A 26066-nucleotide genomic window follows, 5' to 3' on the forward strand; every position below is an offset into this window, starting at 1 on the left:
AAGCATGCGCCCTTAAAAAAGCATATGAATAACATGTGCAACGCGCCACTGACTTTAGACTAGGTTTTTCCTGGTCAGTGGCGGAATTGTTTTCTGAAACTGCAAAATAGCACAAGGGAACGTTTGCGCCAGAACACGCCTCCTCTTTTCGCTGAACCGCCCCCGGGAGCGCAAGTTCATTCCCTAATTTACCGACGTGCGTCTGTGGAGGGAAAAGTCTGCTGTGCGCGGGTGCAAAATAGGAATGATACATGCGTCGGTGTACAAAGTCAATTGCGCTGGGTGCAAGATAGGGCCATATATGTGAAAGTAGTTAGTGATGGACCAGTGTGAAGATTAGTCAGGTACAGTTAATTCAAATGTTGACGTGCCTAAAAATGATGATGCATAAAATCGAGCTTGCATGGACATGCTTGAATAAAGTATGTTTTGTACCTGAGCCTCTTGCAAATTAGCTCTGCTTAGCACAAAACTGCGTGTGTTCTAGTAGTTCTGCTTCTTAATGCTATAGATGCATTTTGTCGAGCGTTTTTCTAATGCATTCCCAAACGGGACTGATCTTTACAGGTGGCCTTTAGCAGAAGAACAATGCATCAATGCCTCAGACTCGCGCATGAATACTGCATGAGCTGCCCTAATGCATTGTTCATCAGATAAAGGCCACAACCACAGCAAAGACACCAAATATCTTTCCCCCGAGCCTTCATACAGACAGCTGATGTGATGTTTGTATGGCCTCGCAACCGGGTAGGTTAGTGCCTTTACTATGACGAGAACGTTCAAAGGACATAAAGACCACAGAACGAGGTGGAAACCTGATTTTTATTTGCAAACAACATGTGACTACATGGAGTTCTTCAAAAGAAAGTCAAATAGACTATTGAAGATCAGGCATGTGGTTTAACCTAATAGACGCTACAATAGAGACAAGCTCGGTTACTTCTTTCTCTTTGTCTGACAACTCGTTTTATAATGTTTAAGTCAACAAAACACTTTCACATATGCGTACATGTCTTACAACATTCAATTAGTACTAGTGACGTACTGCCCTATCCGAGACGCATTGTTCTCGCAGCTGTTTTGGCCTGACATCTTTGTCCATCGGAGCACAATCAGGAATGCATTTCATCCTATTTGGTGCGGCTCCTCCCTCCCGTATGAATCTGCTCGGCTGCTAAAAGGCTTTCCCAGACCCCATTCTCATCCCTCCATCCATAATTGCAGCATTACTCATTTTCAATAATGCTAAGTAATCCACTTACCCATGACAGCATATTATTTAATTCAGCTATGAGGCATGGCACAGCATGGCTCGCAGGACTCGTAGGTTTCTGAGGTGGTCTCGAGTCGCGTTGGGCGGGGAACATGAAATTGCTATACTTATGTTCATGCAATTGGTGAGAATCAATATGGTAACAATGTGTGGAATAAAATAAATACATATATAATGTTTTTTTTTTTTTTTAAGAAAACATTTTAAAATTAATTACAAAGCATTGCATTGTTTTTCAAATGCGTTATTTTTTTTTTTTTTTTTTTACAAAATAACAATTTACTACATATTTATGCTAAAAGTTTTTTTCATCCACACAAAACAACAGCTTTAAGATCAAGCACAAGCCTTGGTCAAACAGATTGCATCTGCAATGTATGGAAGCTTGTTTAAAAAAGGTAATTGCGACTTTTTAATCTCACAATTCTGACTTTTTTTTTCTCACTATTGCGAGTTTACATCTCACAATTCTGACTTTTTATCTCAGAATTACGTGATATAAAGTCACAATTGCAGGTTATAAAGTCAGAACTGCGTGATATAAAGTTGCAATTGTGTGTTATTAAGTCAAAATTGCGTGATATAAAGTCACAATTGTGTGTTATAAAGTCAGAATTATGAGATATAAACTCGCAATTGCGAGAAATATACTTGAAATTCAGACTTTTTTTCTCAGAATCGCATGTTTATATCTCGCAATTCTGACTTTATAATACGCAATTGGGAGATATAAAGTCAGAATTGCATGATATAAAGTCGCAATTGCATGTTATAAAGTCAGAATTGTGAGATATAGATATAACTAAAAAGTGTCTTATTTTTTCTCCTTAGAACTGGACTTTATATCTCACAATTCTGAGAAAAGATGTCAGAATTGTGAGATATAAACTCGCAATTATGTGTTATAAAGTCAGAATTGCGTGATATAAAGTTGCAATTGCAAGAAAAAAAGTCCGAATTCTGACTTTATAAGATGCAATTGCTACTTTATATCACGCAATTCTGACTTTATATCTCGCAATTCTGAGAAATAAAGTCAGAATTGCGAGATGTAAACTCGCAATTGTGAGATAAAAAGTCACAATTATCTTTTAAAATGTTTTATTCTGTGGCGGAAACAAGCTTCCATAGCAATGGACTGAACAAAAGTGCAAGCAAATCAGTAAGGGTTAGCTACTGGAAGAATGTTGCATTAAATTAATATTCATGAGCCTAGCTGGTGTTCCCCCCCGATTTTCAGATATTTCCACACTTTGGTCAAACTTTGGTGGGTTTTTTTTTTTCATATGTCAAATAAACTGTAAAACTATCATTTAAAACTACAAGTTGTAATTGTGCTTATAAATATGACATCACCAAACACAGCCACTTCACATTAACTCATACTGGCAATGGCAAGCTTATCCGGCATCCGTGATTGGGCTTTACGATGGTCTGAGTAATGAAGCGTCACTAAAGGTGGCTTCTGTAATCCTCTGACCTGAAACCAGAGCTCTGGTGTGAAGTGAAGTGGAGCTTTGTATGGCTCGCCTGCTAGGTTTGTTTGAGTTGGACCAACACTTGTTCGCTGGCAACATTTCTGTTTGCTTCTCTCACAAGGGTACGACTGCAGAGGAGCAGATCTTGGCACACAGTTTCCTTCATGACCTCTTTAAACATCAGCACCGCTGGCTGAGTATACGCAATCCTAGTGAAAAAAAAGAGCAGGATAACAGAAAGGTGGCATGGGGTTTATTTGGTCCGGAGTGAAAAACTTGCATGTGTCTGATGATGAGATGCTGGTACCTTTCACCCCTATTAAGTGCGGTGGATGTTGGCGCTTTTATAGGGGCTGGGGTTACGTCTGGGACAGGCTCTTTCACAAGCTGAGTTACGTCTGATTTATATGAGGCATGAATTGCAATAAGTGAAGCTTCGGGCAAACTAAATGATTCAAGCACTGCAGGATCACATGTCAGTGTTACAGTGCAGTCGTTCACCAAAATGTTTTAAAAAAGGATTTAAAAAAATAAATTAAAAGAAAAAAGAAAAAAAGAAAAATATTAATGTAGAAATTTAAATACAAACTCATTTAAATATTTGTTTTATAATATTATTATACATATTATTAAATATTTCAAATAATGTATTTGCAGAAAAAGTTTGATAGTTTTGGATTAGAGGAACAACTTTGCTAGAAGTTGATTAACTTAAAAAAATTGGTTAGGCAAAGTATAAATGGAAATTTCCATTCCATCCAACATGGATGGATGGATGGATGGATGGATGGATGGATGGATGGCAGTGAGTTTAGTTTACCAAAATGTTTCAGTACAAAAATACTTAAGGATAAAAAAATTATAATGATATTAATAAAAAATTATAAAAAATAAAAAAAGTTATTAGATTTTTTTATTTTATTAAATGCAGTTTAAATATATTAAAAACATTATTTGAAAATTATTTTATTTTTATTTATTTTTTTATTACTGAAATATAAGAATTAAACTTTGTCCACCAGGGGGAGGGGGAGTTGCATGTTCTTGCCATAGAGTGTAAATAAAATAAAATAAACTAATTAAAATGGATGTTTAGTCGTTTTTGCTCAGGCAAGATTCTAAAGAGAAATCTCTAAAAAGTAGTAAATAAGTATTAAACTGTGGTGCATTACTCATACAATTATGTTCCAGACATGAATGACTCCTCAAACCATGTGTCTTGCTGACTAGAGGTGTGCTGTTACTTCCAGTGATCAGATGCAACATGTTCAGCCACTGGACCAAAAAAAACATGTGGAAAAAATCCTCAATGATATCACAGAGACCTAGCAACGCCCTAGCAACCACTCAGAGCACCCTACTGCATAGCAACAGCCATAACACCCTAGCAAAGGCAAAAAGCACATTTTCTTCAGAAGTAGTTATATTTCACAACTTGACCCAGTACAAAAAAATAAATAAAAAAATAAGACTCTAACATCTCCCAAATGAGGGAAATATAAATATTTCCTAAATATGGTTGTTTACAATTGAGAAATGTGATTTGCAATATTTACAAACAAAAGCTTTGAAGTCAGTTTTGTTTAAACCATGTTTACAAGAATTGTGAAATATTTTGAGGTATTCTACTGATCCTCAGTAGTTAAAAAGTTAATTAGTTCAAGACTAATTATTCATTCATTGTCAAAATAAACACAACAGTGTTTAAAGAAATAACTGCACCAAATATTTGAAATTCTGTCATAATTTTTTTTCATATTGTTTTTTTTTTTAAGTGGCAACAGTTGTGTTCATTACATACACAAATCTATCATTCGGCTTCAGAGGACTTGGAATAAAGTACACAAACCATTTCCTTTTGGGTTTGAACGACATGGGTGAGTTAATGATGACGGCTTTAACGCAAGATAACGCAATGAAACAAGCCAAACTGCATAACATGCATCATTTTTCTCCAGGCTGTCATACTAAAAAATGTTGAGCACGTACAAAAACAAGAGCGAACCAAACAAAATATTAGTAACTGATTACGATATAGTCAATTTTTTGCTTTTTCCTGTGAGCATTTATTTTCTGTGCATTTTTTGTAGCTGTAGCTTTTTTGCCAAATAATTTTCAGAAAAATACTGTAACCATGTTTAGTGTTCTGTTATTTCCTCATATGTGACTCTGGATCACAAAACCAGTCACGAGTCGCACGGGTATATTTGTGGCAATAGCCAACAATACATTATATGGGTCAAAATGATCGATTTTTCTTTTATGCCAAAAATCATTAGGATATTAAGTAAAGATCAGGTTCCATGAAGATATTTTGTAAATTTCCTACCATAAATATATCAAACATTTATTTTTGTGAGTGAATGCAGCACAATCGCCAACATAAATGGACAACTTTAAAGGCGATTTTCTCAATGTTTTGATTTTTTTGCACCCTCAGATTCCAGATTTTAGTTGTATCTCAGCCAAATATTGTCCTATCCTAACAGACCATAGGCAACGGAAAGCTTATTTATTCAGCTTTCAGATGATGTAATAATCTCAATAAAAAAAAATATTGTGGTCCAGGGTCACATATTTAAAAAAATATAATAATAATGTCCTCCAGATATCACTTTTGGCCATTACTATATAGCATTCCTCAAAGACACCAAAAGGCAAAGAACTTAAATCACACTTAAATAAATGTTCTTCATTGGCAGCATATTTACCATCCATGGGACCTTCACATTTCACAAAAGGTTCTTCAGATTATTAGCATGTCTTCTATATTCATGGTTCTTCTATGGCATCACACTACAAAAACGTCCTTTAAGAACCTTAATGTTTAGAGTGTTAGTCATGTCTGCCCACACATGATCACATCAGATCGTTGTCAGTAGCGATATCCATCATAACAGATCAGCGATGAGCATCAGTTATCGCCCTGTGAGTGTATCATCGTGAGGTCGAGCAGCCACTGTTCTCACACACCACCAAAACTGGGAACCGAGCCATGGATAAACACACACGCATTTGATTGCTCAGAGGTTGCTCTTTCTCTGCTCAGGAGATTTAAAAAGTGTTCCCATTTGAATTGTTTTTAGTTTTTTTTAAGGTTACATTTCTTTAAATTCTCTAAACCCAGTTCATTGTTCATTGACTAATATGCCATTCATGGATATATGTCCTCCGAAAGTGTGAACATTGAGCCTCCAAGGCACCATCTACACATTGAGCGGTCCACTCAGATCTGTCCATCACTTTCCAGCTCAACCTATCGTGAGAGTTTGGGGCGTGGCTACTGTGGTAGGCGGAGCCAGAGGATGTTTAGCCGCTGTGGGAACATGACTGATGTGTTACAATATGAAAAGATATTCAGCTTTGGTTACAGAAGAACAAGCCAAAATTTGCTGAATTTAGACCTTCAAAGTTTAAACGGGTCATAAACACTTCAAAGTTAACAAGGCATTGCGATGAAACGCTACAGTGGATGCTTCAATACCATACAGCATCATCATGCACCCGTTCAGAAAGACACCGGTTTATAATGTTTATTTAGCCTCAAACAGTTGTGATGGGTTTATTATAAGCGAGACGCTCACGTTCGTTCAAGACAGAGTGTTAGTCTGCTCAGTTGCTTACTCATGACACATAGCAACACAGCTAAAAGTATTCATTTGATTGAAATTAGCCTACTATTACCTGTTGAGACATGCCTTCACAAGCGCCCTTAAAGGATTAGTTCACCTCAAAATGAGCATTTCCTGATAATGTACTCACCCCAATGCCATCCAAGATGTTCATGTCTTTCTTTCTTCAGTGGAAAAGAAATAAAGTTTTTTGAGGAAAACATTTCAGGATTTTTCTATACACAATGGACTTCAATGGCAACCAGAATGTTGAAGTTCAAATCAATGCCATTTCAAAGGGCTTTGAAGTGCTTCAAAGGGCTCTGCACGATCCCAGCTGAGGAATGGGGTCTTATCTAGCGAAACGATCGGCCATTTTCTAAAAAAATTAAATGTATATACTTTTTAACCACAATTGTTCGTCTTGTGCTGGTCTGCGATGCGCCACGCATTGCGTCATCATGTTGGAAAGGTCACGAGTCATCTTTCTAAGTTATTTGTCTGTGTACTCCGGTTCAAAAAGGTAGGGAAGGGTGAAAAATTCCATCTCATTTTCTGTTCCAACTTCAAAATCGTCCGACATCTTTGTTTTAATTTATTATTATTATTATTTTCTTCTTTTTCTTTTGTGACCTTTCCAACGCGATGACGAAATACGTGGCGCATCGCAGACCAGCACAAGACGAACAATTGTGGTTAAAAAGTATATACATTTTATTTTTTTTAGAAAATGGCCGATCGTTTCGCTAGATAAGACCCCATTCCTCAGCTGGGATCGTGCAGAGCCCTTTGAAGCACTTCAGAGCCCTTTGAAACACCATTGATTTGAACTTCAACATTCTGGTTGCCATTGAAGTCCATTGTATGTAGAAAAAATCCTGAAATGTTTTCCTCAAAATACTTTTTATTTATTTTCCACTGAAGAAAGAAAGACATGAACATCTTGGATGGCACTGGGGTGAGTAAATTATCAGGAAACTTTCATTTTGAGGTGAACTAATCCTTTAAGAACTGTATTTTGTCATGTTTGAGTTGGGGGAGGAGCGACACGCAAAAGGGGCGTTTGAAAGGTTGTTTGAAAATATGCTTTATTTTTTGTAATTCCGCTAGTTGCCACTAGTGTCGCAGAAACTACGCCTTACTTAAAGTATATTATATATCCAAAATTTCCTTAGGAGGCATTAGGACTTTTGCTTCTCCATCTATGAGTTTGTGGTACTTCTTTCCCACAGATCTCACACCTCACGGTGCTTTAAAAACCAAAACGAACATGTGGTAAAGAATAAAGGGAGTAAAAGAGTTAAACGAGTGAATTCGTCTCATACTTGTTTGGTTAGACATCTGATGGGAGGGGTATTCACAGCTATCAATGGCGTGATTGTGCGGCGATACTGCTGTGAAATTCGATAAGCGAGATGGGCCTCGTGCGACGGCTTAATTTCTGACAACTTCTGATTACAGTCGGGTCGCTGGAAAAACACAAACGTCTCGTGGAAGTGTTGTTAAAACATGTTTGAAAAATGAAGTAGAAAAGCTCCCCCATATGAAGCACATTGCTCATACTAATCAAAGCACAGGCAAATCCATAAATCTACTTGTGTGGATGTAAGTGATTACAACTGTAGGAGTTTGCACGCACACGTAATGCACATGGCTTGACAGTTAAATCATATCATTCGGTTTATGTCCATCTTCTTCAAAGTATTTAATTCACCAGATTCCCCAATAATAGACATAAATATTTATGCAACCAAAAATTATAATTTTTGTATCATTTGGTTTTTGTGCCAAATGTGCCGGTGCATCAAAACTACAACATATAGCATTTGTTCATATTATTTATTGGAGTTAAATGTCAAATTTGACTGAAAATCTCGGACTCTTTGAGTACCAAACACATGACTCACTTTGTGACTCATACAAACCGCACGCACAAATATACAATGTTGTGGTACACAAGTATATGATACAAACAGAAAAATATGGTGCACTTCTGACTCACACAGACGGACAAACAAAGAGTGCTGTGCCCAGACATGCTGCAAGCTTTAGTGTCACCTTCCAAAAGCCTTGAGCTAGTTTCCATTTAACTAAAACACTGGCCCACAAAGGCAATAGAAGAGCGAGGAGACAATAGCGTCTATTCTCCTTTCTTTTTCTTCGGCTCGCTGTGAAGCTAGACATGCCGCCTGTCACAATGCCACTTCGGTCGTGCCAATCTCCATGTCCATTTATAACATCGTTCTGTGATTCGCCGCTTGTACCGGGACGGCCTAATCCACGCTGAAAGAGTCCAGAGCTCCAAGGGAGGCCCCCTCATTGTTGCACGAAGCTGCATTTAGACAGAGTTCAAAGCGTTTCTTGCGCCACCTGGCCATCTTCGATGTTGAGAAACATAAAGATGACTCTTATTGGCTTGATTCAGTTCAGAATGGCCTCAGACCACAAGAAAAACCACCAGTGACATGAGATACTGCTGAGACCCAGGGGCAAGTGATGGTTTGAACCTGTATTAAAGCAATCAGACCACAGTATGGATAGACATACAGTATAGGATACTGTACGCAAGACTGCAATTCATGGCAAGTTAGCGCACAATTCTGGTTTACATTTTCAAGAACTTTTGCACAGAAACAACAGTGTTGGGGAAAGTTAAGGACCCGATATACTCACGGCAAAGTTATTTTTCGTTCTTCATTTTTGGGTAAAACCAAGTTCGAAATACATGACCAGCGATATAGTGTTAGCGAACATCCGACTAGTATGTAAACTAGTATTTACAGTATGTAAATATGTGTTGCACGCTTTCCTCTCAATAACAAAATAATCACACATCAAAAATGAGAAAAGCATCTGGACTCAGAGTCCTGCACGTGTCCATTTTTGGAGACCCGCCCCCGCCCGTACCCGCAAAGTCCAGCACCAGATCCGACCCGTCACCCGTGATAATATCAAAATTAAATCCGCACCCGCCCAGACCCGTTAATATTTGGCCCGTTACCCGACCCGTGCCCGCGATGAACCACACAGGTGACGCGTTCATGTAACATGGGTGCGCTGCCAATAACGCACCTAAAAGCTGTCACAAAGAACTGGGAAAAGTAATGATTATTAATAGGCCTGTCAAATATATCAATGAGACATTTCAATTGTTTATTAATAAGCAAGTGTTTTCTGTGTCAAAGATGACGATGCTGACTCGCGATCTTCACAGTAGTGAATGCGCCAGAAAGAAATGCACATTTCATACGGATTATAAGCAGAGAACAGTCTGTTTTCATTCGTTTTGAATTGTTTTGTTTAAAAGTACACATTTCATGCTTTCTATTTCTCAGGTCTGTGAGGCAAGTAGCTTATACGATGAGTTTCGGTTCATTTAAGAGACGATCAGTTCACGCGCGGGCGCCTCCGGCCGTGTCCTGATTATATTGCCTGCCTGCTATATTTACTTATTTATTAAATCCATGAATTTGGTAGATGAAACATTGATTAAAATGAAGATACAATTAATACAAAACGAAATTCACTTTAAAGAAAGGCTTAACAAACTTAATGAAGTGGTCAAAATCATGTCTGCCCACTCCATTTGTCTCACGATATTCGGGATCATCTTATCTTATTCATGCTTTTCACTTTTCATATAATCAACATGAAATTTAAAAAAAAAGTATATTATTTTATTTAAATTTCATGAATATGAAACTAAATCTTTTTTTAATGACTGGGCTACAACACATAGGCCTATTAGCCTACAGTACAGAGAAATTTAATGTCGCAACTTGGTCAGACTAAAAGGGGAGAAAAAAATGAAATTGGGTCGGTCCTAAACTGACAGGGTCGGTCGGGTTACGGCAAACAATAATATTTTTAAGGATGGCCTGACTAAAACACATATTTGCGTATGTGTAATGCTGGTAATTTAGACATACAAAATATTGCACATATTTTTCATCCGCTACCCGCCCGCAAGGAGTTCATTATCCGCCCGCGTCCCCACCCGTGAATTTTAGGAATGTCACAATCCACCCGTTTTAGCCACTTTTATGCGGGTACCCGACCCGTTGCAGGACTCTGTCTGGACGTGACCTTATGCGCCAGAGAAACGAGGGCGCCGCCATCTTTAGAATATTGTCTTTTAACTTCCGTTTTTGCTGTCGCTCTGTATATTTCTATGGCGCTGCTGTCCAGGAGTAATTAGCTTTTGAAGTGGATTTATTTAATGTAAAGTTAACGAAAGTTATCATGAGGACTGTAATGTTTGAAGCAGATGACTAAACAAATGTCAGTCGACCGGGAAGATTTTAAAACGAGCCGTTCATTAATAAACTCTGTGAAAATACAGACCGGAAGTCAAAAGACAACGAGCACAGCGCTGAAAAGGGGCGGGGCTACATAAGGTCTATACAATAGATTGCTTAAAATCAAGCAGCTTTACAGTATTAAACATGAAAAACAGTGTCAGTGTCTCATTTCATCAGAAGTAGGCCTACTTCACTTTCTACTATAAAGCAGCTTTCCAATATGTTTTTTTTTTACTCGCAGACATCTGATCTGAAGAAATGAACCAGAGGAGATTTCCACGTGAAAGAAGGCGGAGCCTCAGCGCACACACCTATTACGTCATCACCACGGACCAATGGTAGTGCGAAGGTGTTTACTAGCCAGAGCGATCTTTTCCAGAAAGTTTACTTTGGGAAGCTGTTTCAAACTCCCGAAACGAACTCCAAACAAACTTAATTTTGGCCTGAGTTTGTTCGAAATTACATCACAGCAGTTCATTCTTCGATTTCGCTTGAAGTATATCGGGGTCTTTACTTTTGAAAGTAATGTGTTACAATATTGCATTGCTTCCTAAAAAAGTAACTAATTGCAGGAGTTTGACACTCTTCCTTCAGCAATAAAAAACTGAAAAATTAAACAAATGTGATGTTATTCTAAAGTAGTTTTTGCTTATTCATAGGTTGAATTGGATCATCAAAGGTCAGCAGCAAAGACATTGGTCAATAAAGTGAGATTAAATACATAAAGTATATTTGTTTTATTTAACATTTAATTATTGCAGGTTTGCATAATATTCTGAGTTTGGATTTCATATTGTTTTTTTAATTCATATTGAGGAATACTGAATCTGTGTTTGTGCAAATGATGAGTAAATGCACACTCACATTTAGTCTAGCACTACAATCACCATGTTTACAGAGCACACACAATGCCTCTGCACTTACTCATGATTTCTCTCAATATCAACACACACACACACACACACATATATATTTATATAACAGACATTACTATTTTCATCAACATTACACAGTTGAGGTCAAAGTTATTGGCACAAACACACATACACACACATATACAGTACAGGTCAAAAGTTTGGAAACATTACTATTTTTAATGTTTTTGAAAGAAGTTTCTTCTACTCATCAAGCCTGCATTTATTTTATCAAAAATACAGAAAAAAAAGTAATATTGTGATATATTATTACAATTTAAAATAATTGGTTTTCAATTTATTATACTTTAAATTATCATGTATTTCTGTGATGCAAAGCAGAATTTTCAGGATCATTACTCCAGTCTATCACATGATCCTTTAGAAATCATTCTAATATGATGATTCATTATCAAAGTTGGAAACAGTTCTGCTGCTTAATATTTTTTCATAACCTGTGATACTTTTTTAGGATACTTTGATGAATAAAAAAATAAAAAAAATAAAATAAAATTAGAAATAGAAATCTTTTGTAACAACAATATACTCTACTGGTCAGTAATTTGGGGTCAGCTATTTTTATTTAATTTTTTTTAAATAAATCAATACTTTTATTCAGCAAGGATGTGTTAAATTGATAAAAAGTGATAGTAAAGAAGATTTATATTATTAGAAAATATTTTTTAATTATTTTGAATAAATGCAGTTCTTTTTAACCTTTTATTCATCAAATATATTAGGCAGCAGAACTGTGTCCAACACTCATACTAAATCAGAATATTAGAATGATTTCTAAAGGATCATGTGATAGACTGGATGTCACATGTGACACTGAATGAATACTGGAGTAATGATGCTGAAAATTCAGCTTTGCATCACAGGAATAAATATTTTTTTTAAGTATATTCAAATAGAAAACTATTATTTTAAGTTGTAATAATATTTCACAATATTACTGTTTTTCTTTCTGTATTTTTGATCAAATAAACACAGCCTTGATAAGCATTAGAGACTTCTTTCAAAAATATAAAAAAATCTTAATGTTTCCAAACTTTTGACCTGTACTGTATATTTATATAACAGACATTACTATTTTCATCAACATTACACAGTTAATGGTAAAATGATTGGCACAAACAGTGTGTGAGTGTGTGTGTGTGTGTGTGTGTGTGTGTGTGTGTGTGTGTGTGTGTGTGTGTGTGTGTGTGTGTGTGTGTGTGTGTGTGTGTGTGTGTGTGTGTGTGTGTGTGTGTGTGTGTGTGTGTGTGTGTGTGTGTGTGTGTGTGTGTGTGTGTGTGTGTGTGTGTGCTAATAATTTTGACCTCAACTATGTTGATGAAAATAGTAATGTATGTTCTATATGAAAAATAATAAAATCAAAATTAATTTAAATTAGATTATAATACAACAATAAACCAAATAGCAGCCACCCAGAACACCTTGGCATTGTGGATGGTGAGCAAACACCAGACACTCTTTCATTAAATTTATGATTTACTAAATAAATAATTGATTGAACCCTATAGTGTCTTTAATCATTTTACTCTGGTCACCGTTTAATAAAAGCCATTAGCTATCAATGCTTTATTTGCATGACTTATGGGAAAATGTGATTAATGATGCAATCCAGATGCTCTTAAAGAGCTCATTTGGCCACGGGGTCATATCCGTACAATAGAGACCCTGTGACACTCATGAGCCACTATGAAGAGAATCGAGACAAACGTGATTAAGGGCATCTTTCAGGTAAGACATCAGCTCAATTCATCAATGTTATACATGACAAGAAACTGTAGCGTACCAACGTTCACAAGGACAAAATAAGGACGTATAACAATCTGACAGCATAGTCAAGTAGAATTAAATTAGCCTAACCCACTTAAGCCGAGAAGAGAAACAGGCGAGGGGAGATAAACTATTTAAAGCCAATGAAGATGGTCTGAATGCGAGGGGTCTCGTTCGAGCTAAATGACAGCGGGGTCAGCCTCTGAATTTTCAACTGTGAGGGAATTAACTTAAAAGTCTTTAAATAAAGGTCAAAGCAAAGAGCCCACTTCTTATCAAGAGCTAGTTTGGGCTGTATATGGTTCTTTGGAGATTAAAAGCACCCTTAAACTTACTGTATATCAGTTATTCAGATCAGTACATTGGTTATAGGCATTAACTTTGGTTCTTAAAAGCAAAAGAAGATGATTTTCTTCTTCATCAAAAAGCACTGAGAAGGTTCTGCAAACACATCAAGGCTCTAAAGTTAAAGGTAAATCAAAATTAACCCTATTTTTATTCTTTCATTAAGTCGATCTCATGACGTTCCAAACCTGCTGTTATTTCCCTCTTCTGTGGAACACGAAAACAACGTATTTTGAGCAATGGTGGAGTAAGTCCAAACAATACTAGATCCCACTGACAAGGAAACTAGTAATGTGAACATGTCTTCTGTAGGACAATGATAATAATAATAATTTTGCTTCTTTTTTTTCTTTTTTTAAGACATATTCCAGGTCTCTGTGAACAATCCATCAGTGCTCATTATTATAACAGCAGTAACAGAAAATAATTAAAGATTTGAAAAAGCATTATTACTGATATAGATGGAAAAGCTTGACCTTCACCCTCCAACGTCCAAGTCTCTATCAAATCTTCTCATTAAACAGCCCATGCAACCTTAAATTCCATCATTTTATGGAAGAAAATGGGTTGTGAACATCATGATATTTACCTCATCCTCATTCAGCCCTCCTAATTTAAGACGGTTGCGTTGAGATCCCATACAGATATGGCTAAATTCTGACCCAGACGTTTGAGGAGCCTAAAAAACATCCCACTTGAGGTCTCCACTACAAGTGCAGCTTTCCTAACCATTCACCAAATGTCCATTTCCTCCCCTAGAGGGAGTGTATCACTGGTAGTGAGTGGTTAGTATATTTTTTTCAGGGTTATGTTGGTTTTGGAGACGGCTTAGTAGAAAAAGGGAAGCCTGAGCAAACATCTCCATTATCACCCGCTTTAGAGAAGCAGCTCCTGCCGTCCAAAAAAAACACAGGGATCCTGCCAGAGCGGGACTGTCTGAGTGCAGAACACGGCCGTACGCAAATACCAGCCATACCTGGACCTGCTGCAGAGGAGCTGTGACCGCAATGACCCTGCCATCTGAAACACACGCTTACTGGAAGACCACAGCACACTGGAAACGAAAGAGCAGGGAGATGCACGAAAAATGTAATGCTATTTACAAGTTGAGAAAGGTGTTCTGACCCATTTTATCAGTTTAGCTTAGAAATTGCACACACGTTTAATAATCATGGTTCAGTAAACCCCTAACCACAAATATGACCAACAGTGATGCTACTGCAATCTTAGTAAGACTCTGGTTTCTAAATCATTCCTATAAGATACTGCAATTAAATAAATACAAGAAATATTTGGATTGGATTGGATGGATGGATGGATGGATGGATGGATGGATGGATGGATGGATGGATGGATGGATGGATGGATGGATGGATGGATGGATGGATGGATGGATGGATGGATGGATGGATGGATGGATGGATGGATGGATGAGATGGTAAGCAAACAATCAGTTCTTGTAATCAACATGTTGGATGCAGGAGAAATGGGCAGGAATAAAGATCTGAGCGACTTTGACTAGGGCCAAATTGTTATGGGAAGGTGACTGGGTCAGAGTACCTCTGAAACAGCAAGGCTTGTGTATTGCTCCTCCTAAGAAGTGGTGAGAATTTCCCAACAGAGGTTCAAGGATGGACAAATCCACAGACTGGCGACAGGGTGTTGGGAGCCCAAGTGATTGATGCATAAGGGTAATGAAGGCTATCCCGTCTGGTCCGAGTCAGCCGTAGGTCTACTGTGGCACGTCACACAAATTTTAATGATGGTTATGGGAGGAATGCGTCACAACACACAGCGCGTCGGACTCTGCTGAGTATGAGGCTCGCATAGCCTATGATGACCCCGGTCCACCGTTGGAAGAGCCTAAAATGGGCACGACGCCGTTGGATCTGGACCTTGGAGAAGTGGAAGAAGGTCGCCTGGTCCGATAAGTCCTGTTTCTTCTACATCTCGTGGACGGCCGTACATGTGTGCACCGTTACCTGGGTCAGTGATGGCACCAGGATGCACTGTGGGACGACGACGAGCCGGTGGAGGGAGTGTGATGCTCTGGGTGATATTCTGCTGGGAAACCCTGGGTCCGGCCATTCATGTGGACGTACATTTGACACGTCCCTCCTACCTAAAGACCAGGTACACCCCTTCATGACAATGATGTTCCCTGGTGGAAGTGTCCTCTCTCAGAAGGATAATGCACCCTGTCACACTGCACACATTGATCAGGAATGGTTTGAGAAACATGATGAAGAGTTCATGATGAAGAGTTGCCTGTGCTGATCGGCACTGTTTTTGGCAGCATGCAAATGACCAACAGCAAATTTGGGCAGGTGGTGGAGCAGATACAAAACGATTATTATGGTCATATCTTTTAAACAAAAGATATTTTGCAGCGTTAGCCAGACATTATGCTGACACATAAACAAACTGCAAATAAAAAATGCACACATAAACATTACAATCTCAAACATTCAGACAAATCCAAGTTATAACAAATACAAGCAAACAAACAAATTATAGTATGATTCTACACACACACGCGCGTTTCTAACTTGACTTTTTGGCTGCCAGCTAGTCTTGTTTGGGAATGAAAATAGTCTTTGCATGCACACCTCACCTCTGCAACGGACAAGAAAAAAAAGGAAAAAAAAGAGAAAGAAAAACAGTGAAAACAACCTCGCTGGAGTGTGAGGTGTCTTGTGATGTGTGGGCTGTAAAAACAGAAATCAGGATGAATTTGGCGAGGCTGATTTGGTAGGGGATGGTTGTGAAATACACTCACCACCATGACTGCCATTAACCTATCAAACACACTCCCCTGGCTCTAATATCTCCAGCGCGTGTGTATGAATGTCCCTCTCAGTAGCTTTGACCTGATCTGCCTAAATCAGTCACTGTTGAGTCAAAGAGAGAGAGCAGGCAAACACAAAATGCCTTTTTGTTGCTTCTGGACGCTTTAACCTCACTGGCAATAAAGAAGGTAAAGTTAGGTGAGGAAAGAGAGGAAAGGGAGTCTATTGGAGCCACTGTGTCCATTAGATAAAAAAACTCTTTATGAGGGTTTCTACTGAAATACTGCTTGTTCTATGATGCCTGATAATCACCTGGTCCATAAAAATCCAGCTTCAGGTAAAAGCAACAAATGCACGTCATCAGAATACACTTTTGAATTCATACTAGTAAAGAAAGATGCCAATCTGAAGAAACTTCTTCCACTATAAAGAACATTTTGCACAATGGAAAGGTTCCATTGCAAGCAATTCCAGTAAAGAACCTTCATTGTTAAGTGCCTTTATTGTTATACACATTACACACACACACACACACACACACACACACACACACACGCACGTACACACACACGTACACTGAGGCACAAAAGTATAGCTTCTTTTAAGTTTAAAACTCTAAATCAAAACATATTGACTCCCTTTAGTTTCCTTAAATTTAAAAATGAACGATTGTGAGACAGAAACATAGCCTATTTTCTTACATTTCTTTAAACGTCAAGACAAGGAAATCCTAAGTGTGCCTATGTTATTTGTTTTGGTTTCCAAATTGTTTGGTTTCCACACACACAAAAAAAAAAAAAAGGAAAATTTTCCTTGGAATATTAAAAAGCACTGAAATCCTTCACAAAAAAAAAGAAAAAAAAAAAACCTGAGAATATGTATTCAAGTTAAGGTCAATTTTGACTTCATGCTGACTTTAATGAAGCATAGGGATATCAAACAAAGACAAACAAAGTTGCTGAAGGAAAGACGGCCAAGAAAAGTCACAAACCACAGAGATTGCGTGGGCAGTTATAATGCTACTGGACTGGACACTGTTTCATTGGATGCATATCAACATACTCAGCCATGGGTAAATCTGCCCGGTCTCCACCGAGTACAGAAAAACAAAGACTCTAATAAAGCTCTTGAGAGGTTTTCAAAGCTCGCTCGATGTTTGACTTCTGCAGTCCACTATAAACAAGCTCAAACGCACAGGTATGCTGCTCAGATCAGAGATAAAATGATATTATCTGTGCACTGGATCAGGCGAGGAAAAAAAACTCTCACCCTCCTACATAGACTGTGAACAGTCTTTTTTCAATGCCAAAAAAAAAAAAAAAAGATCTTGCAAAAAAGCAGAAAAACCACATCAACAAGTATAAATGTTAATGCTATTATCTAATGGCTTTGTTCTGGATTAGCCAGTGAGCTTAACAAAGAAATGATTACAATAGTAATCTCACACCAGTCTGGACCGATTTCAATTCCATGATGGTTTTAGATGGGTAATGCTGGTCTGTTACTGGGATAAGCTTGTTTAACTAGTGATCATTACTTGACCAGATGGATGACCAGCTAAAACCCATCAAGTTGGATTTACATTTCGGAAGCATGTTAACCTTATCTGATGCACAACTAACATCATTATTTCATTTACGACTTCCATTGTGTATCAAGTTAACTTGTTGCATTATGCATGTTAAGCATAAATTCAAGCATGCCATGCCATATAAATGTAAAAATATAATAAATGCACACTGTAAGAACATAGAATGTCCAGGCAGAAAAATTACCAGTGCCTTTCCCATTAAGTTTACGGATAATGGGGGTCTGTCATCAGCCAGCTTATCCGAGTTATACAATGTCTGAAACAGAATTAAAAAAACGCCCACGATCCGGTGATGTGCAGGGAAACGTCACCGCTGAAATAAAGGCTTGAAATAATGAAACATACAGCCTTATACGCCAGCGGTGCTCCCGCTCTCCTGAATGATGTTCTGGTGAGAAACACGTGAATAGAAGATGTTATCTCTCCTTTTTAAAGCCCTTACATCCTTAGAGGACAATAGCCCAGCTCTGTCGACAGCAGAATCTGTTTAGCATGTGAACTTCAAAGCTTCGTCGTGAGATGCGGGACATTTGTTCTGTGCATTAAGATGCCGATGGCACCGTATCGTTAATGTGCGGCGTGATAAAGTGTGTACTGTATTTGTAAACAGGTCTACCCTGAAGTCATAAAAAGGCAGCGCAAGGTTGATTTAGTCCGATATAACCCAAGACTCGTTCAAGAGCCAGAGCAAAGGCTTACAGGTTCAAAGAGAATCTTGATAAATGATTAAAAAGACTCAAACTCCTTACAGCTTTGAGGGGTATTACAGCTCCCAGATGGCGCCGGGGCAACAATGGAAAAGAGGAATGCTCGGCCGGTGGCCAATGAAGCACGAGGCTATGCCTTAAGGTTTCTTTAATTATCATTTGCTTTCCTATTTATGTAGTCATTCATACCTTGCCTTTAAAACATTTGACCTCTTATGCAAGTCCATATTTGTATATTTCACTCGGAATTGTAAAAAAAATAAAAAAAATAAATAGTTTTCTAGGATGCAAAATGTCATCATTGTTATAAGAAGGCCAGTCCATTTTTACTTTCCTGAGGAACTTCCAGGAATCTATAGGAGGCTGAAATTTGGATAAGTTCATCTTAGGGTGACCCTTTCAAACTGTGTAAAGTTTCATTCGGCTATGCTGAAAATCATTTGGAATTTGCTCAATTTTTTTATTTATTTTTAATAAAAAAATTTATTATATATATATTATCAAATATATTTTAGAAATTACATGTTTATTTCATTGAAAAAACTGTCATTGATAAAACTGTTGGAACTGAGAACCAAATATATTACAGGTTAAACTCCTGATTTAAAAAAAGCTAGAAAATGCTGAAATGTCAACAACTACAACTGAAAATGTACCAAAATATTACAAATACTGTGTATATATATAATTTTATTTATAAAAAAAAAAAAAAAAAAAATTGAATCATATATATAAAAAAAAAAATTTATCAAATATATAAAAATATATATATATATTATGAAAATTTCACTGGAAAAAACAAATCAGGGCTTAAAAATATGTTATATCATAAGATAGAAAGGTTTTAGAGACTTTAATATTTCTGCAAAATCACAAGACTTTCAGAGACCGCAAAAACAAATCAGGGCTTAAAAATCTGTGGAGCAAAACGCAGGAATGTTTAGACAATCCGAATATCAACACAGGACAGGTTAGGAAGGACCCAGAGCTCCACTGTAATTGCCCAGTAATATCCATCTGTCACTCAGGGCCGGATGCTCTAATGGTATACGACAGCAATTATGTCGTTATATCTTCAATATGCCCACGACCTGGAGGAAGCGTCTGAGTAACAGAGCCAGAGACGGAGAGAACGAGAGAGAGAGAGAGAGAGAGAGAGAGAGAGAGAGAGAGAGAGAAGGTCAACAGGAGGAGAAGGTTTTATACATAATCATACCAATGCAAAAAAAAGACAATGACACCAAGAGAAAGGTAAATTTCACCCACAAAAGAGCCCTAAGGCAAAGTATATGAGTTTAAAATGACATGAGGGTGAGTAAATGATGACTCTGAGTGAGCAATGACCTTATATAATCACGATAAAACACCCATTTAAAATGCTATGTCATAAAGTGAACTTCTCTGTGAGCAATAATAGACCTAAAATAAAGGTTTCTCTCTCTTTAAAGAGACACGCACACATTTTATAGCAAACCACAAAATAGTCTGGGAAACCCCAGAACCTTAAGAGGATAAAACGAGGGAGGACTTGATCAATGAGAATCCGTTTAGCCAAAAGAAGACGAAGAATGAAGATGAAAGCAGCAGGTTCTTCAGTTTGTCCTGTCTGATCACTTCTTCAATGAACAGCCTCTTGAAGTGCTTAATACAATTCATCCAGCGCTATAGCGTGCCTAACGGCTATGAACGCTTCACTGACCTCAGTTTTTATGCATTAAAGATGCATTTGCATGCAAGCTAAGAATGTTTTATTTCAACTTTCTCAGACTTCATTTCACTGGCTAATATAAAAAAAATGCAAAGCATCATGGATGTTTTAAGAACGTACGCCAGGGCAGAACTTCCCTCTCATGGCAGTCTTTACTCTAAAATAAACATTCAAATAGCACTTGGAAAGAGACAGCAGAGCGAAGTTCATCAGGGGCAATCTTGAGAAAATAAGAAACACAGGGCAGGGAGAGATGCAGAAAGACTAAAAAGTAGCAATGCAACAAAGCAAAACAACATGTTTCAGTGGTATCTTCATTATCAAGCTACTTGTGTAGCAAGATGACACTAATTCATGTGACTCTACTGAAACGTTCTCTTTCTCATGCAGTGTTTAAATTAATCAGTTCAACAATTTGGTTCAGATAATTATTATTATTTTTAATCAATGCATTAAAATCTTGGTGTTTCAACCCTATGTTTTCAAGTTATATAAAGTGTTGCATAACTACCGTATACACAACTGTTCAAAAGATCAGGGGAAATATTTGAATTCCTTTGGGAAAAAAATTATCTTCTGCTCACCAAGGCTGTATTTATTTGATCAAAAATACAGTAAAAAAAGTCAAAATTGTGAAATATTATTATAACTTAAAATAACTGTTTTCTACACTGAAAAAAAATTATTTGCTGAATATAATTTTAAAAAATGTATCGTAAGTGGTTGCATTCAATTGATTTTATCTACATTTAAACAAATGCATTAAGTTGAACTTAATTTTAGTTCAACTTACGATAAAAAAATGTATTAAACATTTAACCAATCATTTTTTTTCAGTGTATTTGAATGTATTTTAAGCTGTAATTTATTCATGTGATCAAAGCTGAATTTTCAGCATCATTACTCCAGTCTTCAGTGTCAAATGATCCTTCAGAAATCATTATAATATGCTTATTTTCTGCTGAAGAAACATTTATGATTATTATTATTATCAATGTTGAAAAAAAATTTTGGTGGAAATCGTGACTTGTTTATTTTTTTCAGGATTCTGATGAATGAAAAGTTCAAAAGAACAGCTGAAACATAAATCTTTTGTAACATTATGCATGTATTTAATATCACTTTTGATAAATGTAATATTTCCTTTCTGAATAAAATCATTAATTTCATAAAAAAAAAAAAAAAAAAAATTAAAATTCTTACTGACCCCAAACTTTTGAACTCTCTATGAACCTTTCTCTGATCCAAAAGCATCTCCCTCTGAGCCCAATGAAGAAGAAAAAAAAACTGATTTAGGATTTTGAACTTTATTGTTTGTAACTTAAAACTTCAAGAGTTTACATTTTTGTAGAGCAGTAAGAGGGCCATTATTTTCTCGTTCGCTGGAATCTTATAGTTGCCCTGCTCTAATCCGAGCAGCTCACATTTCAGACTTGCAACACAAGTCTAAATTACTGTCACTGTTTGCAAACAACCAGAGAGTTTGTCTCTTTTGTTTGCCTGTGGTATAATTACGGGGTCATTATGCCAAATGTCTTCAGGGGACAAAGAGGAAGGGGTTAGATAGTTGCACAAACCATATCCTGCTTTTGAAGATGCTAAAGCCAGACACATGATTCAGACATAAAACCACAGGAGTGACACGGTGTTGCTATTTATGCCTGCCGTCCCAGTTGGGAGTTTATTTGAAAGCGAAATCCTGAAGCAGCCACTCATGAACTCATGAAGAGAGAAGAAAGAAGTCCAGAGCGGGAATTCCTGACAGCTTATTATTACACATGGGAAACAGAGTCACAGATGAGATCTCTTTGACATCTCAAATGTTTTCCCGGAGAGTAATTTCATTTTATTTCTGTAATGATTTAAATAAGACACAATTGAGAACTTTGTATAACTCTCTCTGTCTAATATAATGTTCTTCTGACATGCATGTCAAAGTACAAGATGCTAAACTCCACGTTTTCTTTCTCTCTCAGTGTCTGTCTCTCTCTTTCTTTCTCTCAATGGAAAAGAATGCTGCCTTTGCTGAAACCTGTCATTTACTGCACGGCTGCTGAAAACAGTCTGGACTCCTTCACCCCATTTGTGTCTATGGGCTCTAAATCTATGGAAAAGCTTTTATTTCAACACACTGACACAGACAGGAATACACATACACATAAAACTCAGCCTGACAGTATCTCTTACAGTTTACATGCCAATCCAAGACCACCATAGCAACAAACTAGTAACACCCTAGTAACCTAGAACACACAGGAAACTGTCAGCAATCACACAGCGATACCTTAGCAACCACCAAGAGCACCCTAGTAACTGTACACAACACAACTGCATTGCAATGCCTTAGCAACACCAAAACTTCTTAAAACCACCTTAGCAGCATCAGCTACCACCCAAAACTCCCTAGTAACACCCAAGCAACCACCCAGAACACCCTAGAAAAACTTCCCTAGCAACACCTTAGCAACGCCCATGTCTAGCAATTGCATAGTTACTAATGTTCTGGATGCATTTAGGCTGTGCAAAGTTTCTGTGCTTAAGTTGCAGCAACCACCCAGAACTTCTTGAAACCAACTAGCATCACCTTATTAATATCATAGCAACCACCATCAACTCCCTAGCAACACCCAAAAAATCCACCCAGAACACCCTTGAAAACCTCCATAGCAACACCTTAGCAACACCCAGGAAACTGTCTATCAATCGCATTGCAATTCCCTAGCTGAAAACCACCCTGAACGCTCTAGCAACTATGCACAAACCTTTGCACTTTGTTAATGTCCTAGCAACTACCCAGAGTATTAGTAACTGCATAGCAACACCTTAGCAACCACCCATAACTTCTTGACACCAACTAGCATCACCTTAGTAACATCACAGCAACCACCAACACATTCCTAGCAACACCAAAGCAACCACCCAGAACACCAGAAAACCTCCCTAGCAACACTTGAGCAACACACAGGAAACTGTGTAGCAATTGCAGAGGTACTAGTGTTCTAGATGGTTCCTAGGGCATTGTCGGGAAGTGCAAAGATTTTGTGCTTAAGTTGCAGCAACCACCAAGAACTTCTTGAAACCAACTAGCATCCACTTAATAATATCATTGCAACCACCATCAACTCCCTAGCAACACCCAAGAAACCACACAGAACACCCTTGAAAACCTCCATAGCAACACCTTAGCAACACCCAGGAAACTGTCTACCAATTGCATTAAAATCCCCTAGCTGACAACCACCCTGAACGCTCTAGCAACTATGCACAAACCTTTGCACTTTCCTGACAATGCCCTAGCAACTACCCAGAGCACTAGTAACTGCATAGCAACACCTTAGCAACCACCCATAACTTCTTGACACCAACTAGCATCACCTTAGTAACACCAACAAATCCCTAGCAACACCAAAGAAACCACCCAAAACACCAGAAAACCTCCCTAGCAACACTTTAGCAACACACAGGAAACTGTCTAGGAATTGCATAAGGTACTAGTGTTCTAGATGGTTGCTAGGGCATTGTCGGGAAGTGCAAATATTTTGTGCTTAGTTGCAGCAACCACCCAGAACTTCTTGAAACCTCGCCTTAGTAACATCACAGCAACCACCATCAACTCTCTAGCAACACCCACACAATGAACCAGAAAACCCTAAAAATGCCCAAGCAACCACTCAGAACACCCAGGCAACTATACATAAAACATTTGCAACACCTTAGCAACCACCCAGAATTTATTTAAACCAGCATCACCTAGCAGAACAGAAACCCCACAAAACTCCCAAGCATCCCCTTTAACAACCCAGAACACCCCTAACAACCATCAATCAAGCAACACCTTAGCAATAATGTGGCAATTACCCAGAACATCCTAGCAACCACTTACCAACTATGTTTAAATCTGAGGAAAATCTGAGGAAAATCTGAGTCATTCTACCATGAAAATGTCAGAATTTATTCCTGGATCTCAAACTAAGACTCTCCTCAGCAATTAGCAGGCCAGTTATGAAAGAATGAAAGTTTTTCCCCGGGGGTCAATGCGTGTCAAAAGGCAAGCGCTTCCTCTCCTGTGTCTCACACTTGGGCCTGTGGCGTGGAAGTCTGTCAGCAGAGGTCTGGTCTGTGGTTAAACGGTGGCGGTAATGAGCAAGCCACTCTTAACAACACACTTAAACAGGGGTATTAGAAGGGGCTCTGACAGGGGTGTGAGCCAAACACACAAACACAAGAGTATTATTAGGGGCCCTCCGAATACAAGTCATGACACACACTGAAAACACTATTGCGTTCTAGTGGTAAACTGATTTATTGCTTTGCTGATGGATCAGCGCTGATAAGAAATGACTGGAAATCTGCCGAAATGAATTGAATAAACAAAAGCATTTATTTCCTCAAGGAATTGTGCTATTAATATCCTTAACTAATATCGTCAGACTTGGTGATTTGCTTTGTACGTAGAACCAGAAGACGCTTATGCTCTCTCTAGGAAGCTAAAGCACACATATAGTTTAAACATTTCAATGCTGTCAATCATCCTGCTGTCACATAATGATAATTCACTATAGCTTTGCTGCCGTGAGCATGATATGTTTTAATCATTTGGGAATCAATCATCTCATTCTATCCAAACAACTTGACAGTCGAAACAACAAGCATGAGAGGTAAAGTTTGATCTATGTGCATAAGGAATTACCAAACCGATAATATTTGGACTTTTATTCTTATTAGACAGGTTGCATTGTTACAGCTACACTCAATGAAGACATAAAAAAAAAAAAAAAAAAAAAAAGTATGTAGAAATATTATATAAAAACAAATGTATCACATTAAATTACATTTTAAAATATATTCACATCGAATCTTTTTTTTTTTTTTTTTTTTTTTGTAATAATATTTCACAATATTACTGTTTTTACTGCATTTTGTTACAAATAAATGGTGAGTCTTGGTGAGCAGAAGAGACTTCTTTCAAAAACATTTTAAAACATCTTACCGACCCCAAACTTTTGAACAGCAGTGTATATAAGAGAAAATGAGAAACTAACAATATAATCATAATAATGGCTTATCTTTGCCAGCATCCACAGTGATAACTACAAGATGGATCACTTCCTGAGTTGTAATGCCTTAATTTTCTATTTCCATGGGGACATGTTGTGTATATAACTGTATCCTGTCATGCAATTCCATTGAAAAGTAAAAAATATTCAGATATGTTCTAAGTATTTATTAGATGCATTAATATATGCACTATAGCTTTGATCCGCTTTAAACTAATTTCATTAATACTTTACAAATCCATTTGATTTCAATTCAATTGCATGATAGAGAACAATACGATCTCATCACTCGGACTGGATGTTCTTCCTATCCAGAATATTAATGACAACTCTATTATTTTAATAATGTGAAAAAGAGCTCATATTTCCCAGTTAACAGAACAAATCAAATTCTGAGACATCCATACGCATGCATCTGCTCATTTCCAGTGTTTGTTTACTTACCAAATAATTGCAGCTTAAGTCCCTTAAGGGGACACAGAATGAGCCAAGTTCAGGTTTCAATAT

The 26066-nt window shown here is 37.5% G+C and overlaps 1 protein-coding gene and 1 long non-coding RNA gene across 2 annotated transcripts in view; both read right to left on the bottom strand.

Moving 5' to 3' along the window:
* Window positions 1–26066, bottom strand: part of gpc5a (glypican 5a) — a 195539-nt gene that overhangs the window by 151959 nt on the left and 17514 nt on the right. The gene's annotated exons all lie outside the window — the stretch shown is intronic.
* Window positions 21138–25282, bottom strand: LOC309494584. Its single transcript, XR_014204385.1, has 2 exons — window positions 23807–25282; window positions 21138–23291 (listed from the first exon to the last, which is right to left on the bottom strand). It is a non-coding gene; the product is annotated as an uncharacterized lncRNA (long non-coding RNA).

The sequence above is a fragment of the Leuciscus leuciscus genome (genome assembly GCF_965113295.1).
Source record: "Leuciscus leuciscus genome assembly, chromosome: 3".
NCBI lineage: Eukaryota > Metazoa > Chordata > Actinopteri > Cypriniformes > Leuciscidae > Leuciscus > Leuciscus leuciscus.